Source organism: Falco peregrinus, chromosome 3 (genome assembly GCF_023634155.1).
Source record: "Falco peregrinus isolate bFalPer1 chromosome 3, bFalPer1.pri, whole genome shotgun sequence".
Lineage (NCBI taxonomy): Eukaryota > Metazoa > Chordata > Aves > Falconiformes > Falconidae > Falco > Falco peregrinus.
This window is the reverse complement of record NC_073723.1, coordinates 107,171,805-107,184,678: the sequence shown is the minus strand read 5'-3', so window position 1 is coordinate 107,184,678 and position 12,874 is coordinate 107,171,805. Positions and strand designations below refer to the sequence as shown.

The 12,874-nt window shown below is 45.9% G+C and overlaps 1 protein-coding gene across 1 annotated transcript in view; it reads left to right on the top strand.

Annotated features, from left to right (window-relative positions):
- PRDM16 (PR/SET domain 16) overlaps positions 1 to 12,874 on the top strand; it is a 346,347-nt gene that overhangs the window by 250,205 nt on the left and 83,268 nt on the right.

Sequence of the window (12,874 nt, the reverse complement as noted above, 5' to 3'; positions counted from 1 at the left end):
AGGGGGAAAGTTGTCTGATCTTCAGGCAAGACATTTGGCTTGCCAGAATTTATTATCATCTCTTTGTGGGGCGGATTAGCCATGCCCCTGCCGTGCTTTGCAGTCAGGTTACTGCAGTGCTGAATTTACCTGTGTGCTGAAGGGTCGTTTTCACCTTCATTTTTGTCTGAATGCCTTCTCCTGCTGTGGGCATTGAATAGATCCACGTTCCTTGCGTGGTACTGAACGATAATCAGTGCAAAAGGAGCATCTTCTTGTTGCAAAGTTCAGTGCTTGCAAGCAGCTACAGCAGACAGAGTAAATACTTTGAATTTGTTTGAAAGAGGGGAGGAGAAGTTCTGGAGCTATCTGCCTCCACCAGCAGGATGTTTGCGAACTTATTTTTTTCACATTCTACCTTCCAGACAGTCCTTTTCATACAGATAATACAAAAATTAAAAGTAGGCTACTGAAGCATAGATACATATTTAAAAAATCTCTTTAAGTTGGTAACAAAACACCAACACAGGCAAAAGCCTTTGAACTTCCCAAGCTTCAGCTTTAAGGGGTTGGTGTATGAGAGAGTGTCTTGAACATCCCCTGAGAGAATAATTATTTTTGGCAAACTTGCATCGATCCAGTCTTAACTTTTCAGCAGTGTGCTCTGCACAGCAGGTATCCTTTGCACTCTCTTCTATGTCTTCAGGAAATAAAAGTGACAGAAAACTCAATAAACCAACTGTTTTCCCATTGATCATATTTTGATTCAGAAAATTCAGCAGGCAGCACGGTGCTAAATTATTAACTGAACGTCATCATTCACAGGGGACATTTTTTTTGGATGGTCTTTAGGGAAACAAAATGGTCCTTTACATTTAATAGGCAAAGGAATATCATCGGCTCATGAAAAGAACTCCTGCCATGCAAACAAGTTGGAATGCATGTTTGAGTTCATGATAATTGTATGGAAAAGGAAAAGATTGTACAGACAAAAGCATATAGCATATAGTGAGTGCTTGTTGCGCCAGTCCTGTTTGCCTTCCTGGGACACAGAGCTTCCCACAGGCTCAGGGCTGGTGCCCGGTGATGTACGGTCACATACGCACGTGCACACATGCACGGGGGTGGAAAGGGCACGTGTGTGCGTGGTCAGGCGTGTTCCGATGGGCCGGGAGCAAAGTGGCTGGCGGCATCCCTGCGTTGGAAATTCTGGATGAGGGCAAAGACTCGGGGTGCAGCCAGCTGGGGAACTGCTGAACTGTCCTGTTGCTCTGACTCCTAACAGTGTGCTTGGCTCTCAGGTAATTCTGTATTTTGACTTCTAATAAAGGCCATATTAGGCCCCGGAGACATGTGACATCATTTGAAAAATATGACATAAAAAAATTCCCCAACTGTTCTAATGCCAGAAAGCCCACATACCTTCAGTAGTCATGTAGGTGACAAGAAAAAGAACAAATACTTCCACATTGAGGTAATACTGCCATAATACTTTAACATAACAAATATATTTGCAAAACAGAACAATTGGATACTCTGTCTTGGTCTTTTTGTTTTTCTTTCTGGGAAGAAAAGAAAAGTTGAAAGAAGAAGGAATTGGAATAAAAATGTGTATTTGTTATGAAGTGAAATGTCGTTTGGGGATCGGGTTTTCATGATGGAGAAGTGGCCAAAAAAAAAGCGTGGCGTTTCGTGCCGATCTCTGCTCAGAAGAGTCTCTGCCAGGGTGGGCCGGGTCTGCTGTGACTCGGGCTGACGACAGATAAGTTCACAAAGCTGCCACGGCTCCGTGGGACAGACGTCTAACGCCACAGCGCCCTGGAGCATGGCGTGTCAGGGGCGCGCTGGAGAGCTCTCTGAGACCTTCAGGTGCACCGGTGTCATCCCTTTGCAGAGCACTTCCTAAACACGAGCCATTAGCGACGATGCCATGGGAAGGGGCTGGCCGGTGCTGAGCGGCCACTTCCAAACCCCAGGAGAAAGCGAAGCCCAGTGGTGCTGTGTGAGCCCGGCGGTGCTGGGCAGGATGGTGCTGGTGCTGGCCGCCGCGCGCCATCCATTAGACAATGCTGCCTCTAGAGTGCACAAAGGTGCATTGACTGCGTGCAGAGGTTAAACAATACGGGCTTTGTGATACGCTCAGCTACTTCTGCTGAAGTGGAACCTTCTTCCAGCACCAGGATTCTCTTTTATTTTTCAAAAAATGACTTTTCCTGGCATGTTGGGTATGGAAAGTGTTTATCGGGTTTTGCTTTTGTTTATATCAGTTGAGAAAAGTCACGATGATGTTCCTGGTCAGTTTAATCCGTGCAAAAATATGTCAGCCCGATGTGTTTATGTTTTCTGTTCTGTGCATTTAGTCAGCCTCTTTTACAGCTTTCAGCAGGACACTGAGTTTTTCTGGCAGCTTATGTTCTGACATGGTGTTACCCAGCAGGGGAGAAATAAAGGGAGGATGTTTAGGTTAATGTGGTTTAATAAAAGATCTGGTTTTAAGTCTGGAAAAGGCATAGAGAAGAGCCTTTATCCCAGTGTTGATTGTAAGGGATCTTTTAGTCTCCAGGCTCAGTAACAGTTTTTGGATATGAGAAAATACTATGGAAGATCTAGTGATTTTTCATAGTTTAGCTGCTGGGAACCAAATTGTCAGACCTGTGAATTTTACAGCAGTTAGATCCACAAGTTGTTCTTTCCTAGTCATGCTGTTAGATCATTTACAAAAGAAAAGAAAAAAAAAGTGAGAACAAGATGCTCTCTTAAAAAGCAGAGAATAAAGGACAATTAGAAAAAAGAGAACACTTGAGCTGGTATGCAAAACTACATTTTAGTACTCCACAGATCTTGAAGTGGCAAGAAAAGCAGCCCTAAGCATGGGAGATAAATGGTATTTCACCAGGAGAGCCACAGACAGAATAGGCTCAAACAAAAACAGCAACACTTTTGACAAACCTACCTTTAGCTCACCAGATCTCAAGAGGGTGGTTTTGCTTGTTTGTTTGTTTGTTTTTAATTCAAAGGTGGTAAATTCACTTTAGTGAGATTTGGCGTTTGTCTGGTGCAAAGCGATTACATGGTCTGGGGCTTGCGCTGGCTGTAGTCGCCCTGGGTGTGTGATGAGCAGTTGTGCCGCTGTTAGGCACAGTGAATGCATTTGCAATTTTGGATCTGTAGAATGGGAATTTCGGGTTTTACCTAAAAAATCAAGTTAGAGAAAAGATTATTACATCGATTTTATAGATGAGGCATTAAAAAAAAATAAAAAATCACAGAACTTTCTTGAAGTTGCACGGAGCGTCAGTGACACATCGGGGCACGTGCCCTAGCGTTTTGTCATCGTAGCCGGATGCCGTGAGCGGCAGATCATCTTACCTATTCATTGCTCTCGACAGAGCGGGCTCGCCAGCTGCAAGGCCAGAGAGCAAAGAAGGCAGGGGATTGTTCCCAGCTAGGTTTGACGGGATGTGCGGTCTTTCCTTTGGCCATTGCCTGTTTTGGTCTCTTAACGCTTCCTGATGCAGGCAGTAGTGACCAGCACGCTCACACTGTATGTTTACTTCGATCTAAGCCCAAGGAATTTTTCCATGCCGTCTGGGTTTGTTGCTTTTTTCTTTGACATACGGTCTAACGGGCCCATTTGAGTTACTTTAAAATATCCACGCCTACTGGATTTCATTTTAACAACGGCAGCAACGTGTGTAGAGGGCTCCTTATAACTCTCTGAAAGTATGTATGCTGGTGACTCGAAACCACCCCATCCCTGCGCTCCACTCCCTGCTGTGCCGAGCACTCCCTGTGCACCGAGAGGGATACACAGCTTCTGCCATGTAAATGTGCCATTTTCCTAGCAAAGCACACCTTTTAAAAACTGTCTTTAGAAGAATAATACTGGGTAAACCAGCGTAAGACATTCTGGCATGATTTTGATGTCTACTGCAGCTCGCTGGGAGCGCTGTGTTTTGGGTGGGCTGCTTTTTCTCCCATTATCCAATTTGTGAGATGCAAAGAAGGATTTTTATGTGAAATTAGGAGAAAATACTCTTGTGATTTTCAGATACGGGAAGAGATTTCCACCTTCCAACCACTAGGAATAAGCCTGTGTTTTTGTAAGTGAAAGATACTGGACCTTGCTCATGTAGTGGTGATGAGAGGAGAGGAAAGCAGCTGCATTCTGGATGCAGAGTGATGGAAGTGTCCCAGTAGCTTTGGTCTGAAATTACAGTAATAATTCTTAAATTATAGCAGTCAGAAGTTAATGTATTTCTGCTCAGTATTGTCAGTGGCGAACCAAAGCCCATTAATTTCCCACTCAGTGTTTGTTTGAGAAATCATCCCCTGTCAGCTGCTGCTGGTGAACTTGTCTCCTAGCTGCATTCCTAGACATGCTCTCTGTCTCCCAGCGAGGGTCCTATCCCTGCAGGAGATAAGATACAACTGGTATTCACTATGAGGTGTCAACGGGCGGCTTTATGACACATGATGAGTGATAAAGGCTGTGGAGAGGTGCTGATGTGGCCACATTAGTTAATGAGGTCATAGCTGAAGTTGCTGCCCCACTGATAACCTGCAAATCCAAATAATGTGAAGATATCAGTAGGGTGTTCAGAAGTCCTGTCCCCGTATTCTCTTGCTGTCCATCACGTTCAAACACCCAATAAAAAAAAAAAAAAAAAAAAAATAAAAAGACTATACTTCCAGAAGGGTAACGCTCATTATTTTGGCAGCTCCCAGAGCTGGTCCAACTCTGGGAAAGCAGTGGGATACAAGAAATTTCTGCACAGGCTCAGTAGAGTGCTGTTGTAGAGAGCCCTGCATTCTTTCCGTGTCTAAGAAGAGAATTGTTATGTTGGATTAATAATTCTGAATATGACTGGCAAAGCGGGGCCTCAGTTAGCTTGTGAGCCGGCTGCGGAGAGCGGTACGTTTAGTTTAAATGTACTAAGGCTTAGCAAAAGCCTCTTTGCCCCTAAACGCATCTCAAAAGAGTTCCTGTCCTCAGACAATGATCTTTTTCATTGATGGTTCTAAATATGTGAAGGGAACATTCCTCGTGTCTCACAAAAAAAAGCGTTGGGATTTCAGGAACGGTATTTTTAGAGAGGAGCGGAGGGAGCCTCCCCGCAGTGGCACGTGGAGGCTGGCAGGGACAAGCCCCAGGGCCACCACGCTGACCATGGGGTGACGTGGGAGCATCCTCATCCGAGGTGTCCCGGCAGCATCCCAGTGGTGGGGGAGCCTTCAGCGGGCTGGGGCGATGCCTGCAGTGCTGGATCGGGGATGGAGCAAAGCAGCTTCCTTGGAGCCACGGGAGGAGCGCTGGGACGCAGTGGCAGTGGTTGGGCTGCGCGCGGAGCATCCTTGGCTGGGTCCTTCTCCCTCGGCTGCAGCAGTTGTTGCTTGGCAGCTGTCAGCGCCGTGCGAGGGGCATTGTATTTGCTTTATTCACAAATCACATGCGATCGGGTAGGTTTGAAAATCACGTTGTCACTTAATAAGCAAAAAATGCCTGGAATTTGGAAACCTGTTAAAATGTGCTGGTTTTCCCCCTTTTTCTCGTCGTAAACAAGTCAAGGCCTGGCAACGTCTTGTGCTGGTGGTGAACTTTCTGTCCTTCCCTTCTTAGCAGCTCAGGTCTAATTTATTTAATCATTGGAGCAAACTTTCAAAGTGCTCCGTGCCTCCTCTTTTGTTTCTAAGGTTCAGATGTATTTTTAGCGCTTGTTACTGAACTGGGTCTGTGCATTGGAGAAGAATTAATTATTGTTTTGGGTTTGTTGTTATTCAGACATTCAAAAAAAGGGGATTTACAGACTTTGAACACCTCAGGGGCTTTGTTATATGCCGTTTGTGTGTTGTTGGGGTTTTAATGATGATTTGGTTTTTAATATAAATTCAGCGCTGGTGAAAGGTGACAGCCCTACCAAGTCAAGTCCTCGGTCACCCACAGGACAATTTTAACCTCAGGAGCAGCGCAGCCTTCCCTGGGGGCCCTGGTGACCTGCCCGAGGGCTGGGGCATGGGGACCGGCTCAGAACGTGGGAGGGAAGAAGCTCCCTTTAAGAACCAAATGCTGAGAAAGTCACTGAAGTTCCCCCCTTTTTTAATAAACAAAGATAGTGAGTCCATCAAGCTGTTTTTACATGCCTCCAGCATTCCTAAGTAGAATATTTACCATTGATTTAGCACATCTTCTGATAATACTTGTGGTTCTAAACCATACGGATCCAGGAAGGCAATTGATAAGCTGTGTATGTGATCTCAGCTGTGTTCCTTCGATAGAACAAATTGAATTTTTTTGTTCCACAATGAGTTGATTGTAGAAAAAATGCTCCGGTTGGCCATCACGCATGTGAATGCAGCGTGCTTTTTCCAGCATTTGAATGCAGCTTTGTACAAAGTTCTTGCAAACAAATACTGACTTTGTAAAAATTTGTGGAAATTGGAGATGGATGGGGTACAAATATGCATTGGGAGTATTCATTAAAAATGACCGAAAATTCAAAGAAAAGATATCTACAGTATTCAGTAAGTTGTGATTTTTATTTTGTTCCATTTGTGTACCGAATGCTGAACGGTGACTGCGTCTTTATCCACCTTCAAATCCAGAAGGAAGAATCCAGATGTTAGGTGAATCTGGAGAGGTTTCAGGAAAGAAGTTGAACTTTTAAATGCTTATTCTTAGCCAGGCTCTGGAAGTTGACAAGAAGTTCACAAGAATCGGTGCAGTGTCTGGGCTTTTTGCTAGATGTGCCATGGAAAGTGCCAATTTAGTAGTTGTCACTGCTTTTCAGCAGAGGAGGTGACAGTTACCTTTGAGGTCAACATAGAAACTGTAAAAGTAATAATAAGGTCCTAATTCCATGCTCACCTCAATCAATGTAATATTTATTCTGGAAGATACAGAACTCTCCTTGCTCCAGTTCTTTCTTTCCAATTCTTTAGAAGATCGGTTCTGTAGTGAGCATGTTGTTAAGCCTTGGGTTTTTTTAGGGGGTTTTTTGTTGTTGTTTGTTTGTGGATTTTTTTGTTATTGGTTACTTTCTTGCAATCCATGTCTCTCACTAGCAGCAGGAATACTTGGAAGGGATGAAGTCTTGATCTTATTACTTTTATTTAAATTTTGCATGTGTGGAAGAAAATAAATAGGTGTAATTTGAAACTTCTCTGTCAAATTATAAAATGGGAGATAGAAGAGCAGTCGCAGTATCTTGCTGGTACTTTGTTTCAAAATAGAGGCGATGTGCTGGAGGTGAGGGGGGGTAGAGGATGCTCCGCTGGCTGTTCATGCCCAGTGTGCTCCTGTCTGCCATGGGCTCCTGCAGCTGCTGCTGCTCCCAGTAGGGATATTTTGGCTCTGCAGGTTTAGGAGAGCATAAAAGTTTCCTGCCTGTGAGAGCAGCTCAAAAACTTGCATCCTGGACGTTTAGCGTGTGGCCCTGAGTCTACACAACCCGTGAAAAGCCATGTTTTTAAAAGGCTTCGTTTTTGAAAGTGCTAAGTACAGACTGTCTGCCTTTGCCTTCGGTGGGAGCTGCTAAGCGCTCAGCACTGCTGAAAACAAGCCAATGCAGAGTCTGAATAGTTTTAGGAACAGGACTTCATCTGCCTGTGTTTGTGGCTTTTAGCCATTTTCTTCAAAGAAGGAATCCCTACTCCACTTGGTATCGAGCAGCGTTTTGCCGGTATTGCCTCCTCCTTGCCAGCACGCTTTGTACTTTATAGCAGACCAGGTGAGTAACATGTAACGTTTTAGTGGCCCAACCGGTCCTATAAAAGGTGTCACAATCCATTAATCTATTTCCCTGGTATAGTCAGTCCCCAGGAGTGACAGCATCAAACCTTTCTATTTAGCATGTAGATATTTTACAGCTTTTCTTCACGGTGCCCAAGCTAGGTTCCCCACAGCCCTCTTGTGATTGCAAAGCTGGGAAAGCACACCCGGGCTGGGGGCTGCCTCCTGCCCATCCCCGGCTACTGCCCAGCCCGTCCGTCCGACTGGTCGTCGTCAGGAGGGCGAGAGGCAGGTGCTGGGGGCTGGCACACCGGGGGCTGGCACGCCAAAGGCCGGCACACCGGGGCTGGCACACCGGGGCTGGCACACCAGGGACTGTCTACGCTGGGGGCTGGCACACCGGGGACTGTCAGGCCGGGGGCTGTCATGCCGGGGCTGACACACCGGGGCTGGCACACCGGGGGCTGTCACACCAAGGGCTGTCACGCCGGGGGCTGTCACGCCAAGGGCTGGCACGCCGGGGGCTGTCACACCAAGGGCTGGCACACTGGGGCTGGCACACCGGGGCTGGCACACCGGGGACTGTCACGCCAAGGGCTGGCACACTGGGGACTGGCACGCCAAGGGCTGGCACGCCGGGGGCTGGCACACCAGGGCTGCCCCACAAGGGCAGCCTTTGCTGCAGGGCAAGATGTTCTGAGGGCTGGGGTCGCTGTCGGGATTCGGCTATATGGAACATCCTGGGAGTTTTGTTGGTGCTGATGGCTTTGTCGTGTTGGAAACGTTGTGTTTCTCACGAGGCAGGCACATAACCTGCCAGTTAATGCTCGATAAGACTATTTTCTGGATAATGGACTAAATACCCAGTCCTGGCTGAAGGTCCAGACTCTCCGGTAAGATGAACTGAGCATCTCCACGTTGTTGGTTTGTTTTTTCTCCTGTGCTGGAGAGTAAGTTCTTTGGTAGTTTGCAGCCCTGCACAGAACCATAGGGAGAACTGGGAAAATGGTGCCTAGGGTAGTGTTTTAAGGATCGTTAATATTTGAAACCTCTGAACACCAAAGAAAGGGATAAGAGGGAAACAATTAGCAAGTGGAACACCGGGATCCAGATAGGCTCCGGCACTATGTGAAGTATCTACTGACTGGCCTTCAGTGCTTCCGCACCTTCTGGAGAAGCCGTTTGAACATCACCAGGTCCTAGCTCTGTCCCCTGCAGCCAGGCAGTGCAGCTGCTGTGGCAGTTTTCTCCTGCTCTTTGCCTGCTGCATGGAGCACTCACCTTCACCTTCCGAGCCACTGTGCTCACCCCTGTGTCTCTGGTTTCCTCTGTGCTCTTGTTCTAAGACAGAAATGGCAGAACATCCCCACCATTTTTGCTGAGTACATTGTCCCGAGTTCTTCAGACACCAACGTGTCCCTGCACTAGGGACTTCCACGCTCAGCGTCCTTCTGTACCCTGCCCAGGTTATTTCAAAGGGAGGATGCTGAATATTTAATTACACAGATTACGATACGAGCCTCGCCTGAGAGATCATCTATGGTTCTTTACTGTGAGTCATTGACTGTACACAGAAGAAAGATGCTGTCCCACTGTGCCAGGGGTCAGGAGGCTGCTGGGGATTCAGCCTGGCTACACTTGGAGCTCTCAACGTTCCTGCTGAGTTCCTGGAGACCTCAGTTGGGTCTGTGTTTTGTAATGAGGTTTCCAGCCATCCAGAGATGACTCTGACTCTATGAACTAATAGCAAGGCACCAAACAACAGTAATGACTTACAGTGCCTTTCTCTGGGTGGCTTATTTTCTCAGATTTTTCACCTAAAACTGTTTTGATGCATTTTTCTAGGGCCTACTGCCATATGAAGCATTAGTGTTACCTCTTCTGCTTTTGGTCTTATTTTGTCTTTCTAAAATTTTTGCTATTAGACCATAAGTAATTCTCACCTTCAGCTCTTTGTTACTGTCTCCTGCAGTCTCCTAACCCTACCTGCTTCAGCTTTGAAAAAAGATGTTACGTTTGAATCATTTTTTGGACACAGATTTTTTTTTTAAAAAAAAACCCTCACCTGGTTTCATAGCTGGCTTGAGCACGAGTTAAGCCCCGCTGTCGTGCACCTCTGGTCGGTCATTCTATTCATTCTCTCCTTTTTTTGTATCTCACTCTTCCTCCCTCCATGGGCCCAGCCTCTGTGATTAAGTCTGCAGCTCTCCTGCTGTTTTTAATAGGCCTGTAGACCTGACCATCTGATGAGAACCAAACTGCACAGCGTGCTCCTGAATACTTTCACTGGAATCTCCTAATGCAGGGTATTAATCATTACTGTCAAACCATTCAGGCCCTAAATGTGTCCACCCAGTATAAAATTATACTAAACAGGAGGGGAAAAAGGACTTGGCCCATATTAAAAACAGACATCAGGCAGTGCCCAGAGCTCTCGGGCATGATGGCCGAGGGCACTGTCCGGTTTAACCCACAATAGCTTATTCAGCACAGGCTGTTTGTGATTGACGTTCATACAAGTTTCGGAAAATTAGCATAATGAGTTAAAGGAAATATAGAAAGGCGTGGCTTCCTCTTGCCTTTACTAACACAAATTCCTGGGAAATAGTTTGCTTGTGTGTGTAGTTCGGTCACATCTACCTTAGCGATCTTAATAAATATTTTGTGCGGTTGGGTCGTCTTTGGCTGCAATTAGAAAACAGTAATTGCTAAATCAGTTGCTGTCATACTGAGTTATTGTATATACAGAGCTCGGGGATTGCTTGCTTCACAGTATCACTTGAATTTGATCCTGGGAAGTGCCGAGCACAGCGTGTTAGTAAGGCATGGGGTTACTTGACAAGTCTCAAGAAAGGTAAGGCTGTTTCTCTGTTAGCTGTGATTTAGACATGCATGTTTTGAACTGTATTTGTTCTTGATGTTTCTAAGCTGTCAGGGAATGCAGCCCCTAATATTAGAATGCGTCTTTCTTCTCCCTCCCCCGCCCCCCCCCCCCCAAGGCTGTTTCTAATTCTCTACAGTAAGAATGCCTTTATTCTTTGGAGTTGGTTATAAAAGTTAATCGAGTGTAAAATAAAAGTTACATAAGGTGAGTGGTAAAATTTTATTATTACTGATGTTGGATTTATTGATGACTCCATTCGGTGTTATGAGCTATGGCATACCACCAACCCCAATGTGCTTTCCTGCCAGTCCATTACAAAGGCTGTGTTCGCAGACGCCCTTCAGCGATGCTGTGCGTGGAGGATGCGATGTGCGGTACCACACAAACCCTCAGATGTGCCTGGCATGGCCATAGGAATTTACAGGGAAAGCTCTCCAGCTACCAGTTACTATATCCTTAGGTAAACGCAGGAAATTGTACTGGCAATTGAGAGGAACTACTGTTTATTCCAGTAAGGCCACTGCTCCGTGCTGACAGCATTGGTGAGAGAAGGCTGCTAAGGATGAGCCTGCCAGCTCTTACCCGTACAGGCTAGTGTCAGTAGTCAGCTACCACTGTCATCCCTCACCACAGACTTTTTCCAAGCCCACTTAGATAAATAACTAGCCCTTAGCATACTGATCAGGGATCCTTTTACGCAAGCTAGGAGGGAGGGGTGAGCTGGTAAGGGTACCAGTCCTGCGTCACTACTACAGCAACAGGCAGAAGGTTCCCACTGCTCAATATAGTTGTGTTGTTTTTTTTTTACTTGCTTTTCACACAATAAATTTAGATTATCTTCACTAATCTTTCCCTTGTTTTACTCTATGCCTATCAGAAGGCTATATAAAACCAGCAAAAATAAAATAAAACATCTGTATATGTTTCTGTGTACAAACTGAGAAAGTTAGCTTCTTTTTGGACCCATCATTAGCTGTATTAATTGCTCTGAGTGGCTAATGGGGTAATGTGATCATTAGTGGTTTATACATCTAGTTCAGTGTACTACTGATTTAATGTTCTTTTTTTCCATTCGGTTATCTCTTTGATAAATATGGCTTGGAAAGTCAGGGTGTTTGGCACTTCTGAAAATCTTGCTAGGTTTTTCTTTCTTTAGCAGCTTTTGCATTTGTCCCTCTAAAAGCTGATTGAAGCAACAGCGACAAATAAATAAGCCAACTGATGCTGCATTGTTACTGTTCTTTCCAGTGTTTCCTACCCTGACTTGCATTTCATATTTACCATGCTGTGCAAAAAACCCCAAATCCTCCCAGAATTGTGGTGCAGTCGGTTAGTTGTCACTGATCTCGGCAAGAATGCTTAAACCTGCCAACTGTGTTAGATGCTTGAGGTCTAGACGAAGATGTAGCAACCAGGCGGGTTTCAGCCGGGTTTTGCTTTTGAAATTATGTAGAGATTCCAGAAATCGGGGTGGAGGTCAGTGCTCAGAAACAAGAACGTCACAACTCTCCCTAAGAAGATCCGGTTTGTTTGCTTATCTGAGAGGGTTCAGCTGCCAAAATAATGAATTTATGGTGGAAATGAGAGAAGAGTCTTCTCTCCCTTACTCTGTCCTCTCCAAGCGATACCACTGAATGCTGGAGGAAGGAAGGAGCTATTCCTACTCTCATAGCAGCATCGGTGGAGATCTCGGGGCTCGGGAGGTGCCGGGGCAGGTTGTGCAGTCCCTGCTCTCTGACAACGAGATCTTGGGTGAGCTGCGCTTTGCAGAAAAGTTTCTCCAGGTTTCAGCTTCGTTACTGTGGGATGGACGTGACCGTTGTCACGACTCAAACCGAACGGCTGGCAGTGACAGCCGCCTTTCTGTTCCCCCCAGGTGCTGGGTGCTGGGATGCAACAGGGTACAACAAAGTGGGAACTGGGGTAAAGAGCAGTGCGAGCCAGCTTTCTGCATGGGACCGTGCTTAGTAGCACCAGGGGTGCAGGTCGATGTGCGGGTGCACACAGACGTTTTGGAGCAGCTCAGGAAGGATTCCCAAAATTCCTGGGAATTCCCAAATTCACTGGCTGTAAAGCACTGGGAGCCAGAAATGCTGGATGTCAGCATATCAGTGTATCTTTCCCTGGCTTGTTCTTGGATGCTTTTTTGCTAAAATTACTGGAGAAAAAACAGTATGAAGAAGGGACCACTGTTTCAAGTAAGTTCCAGTGGCTGCGGTTTCGTTAAGTGAGGGGGAATTAAAAATTCACGTAGGAAGAAAGTCACTAGGGTAAAGTCCTTG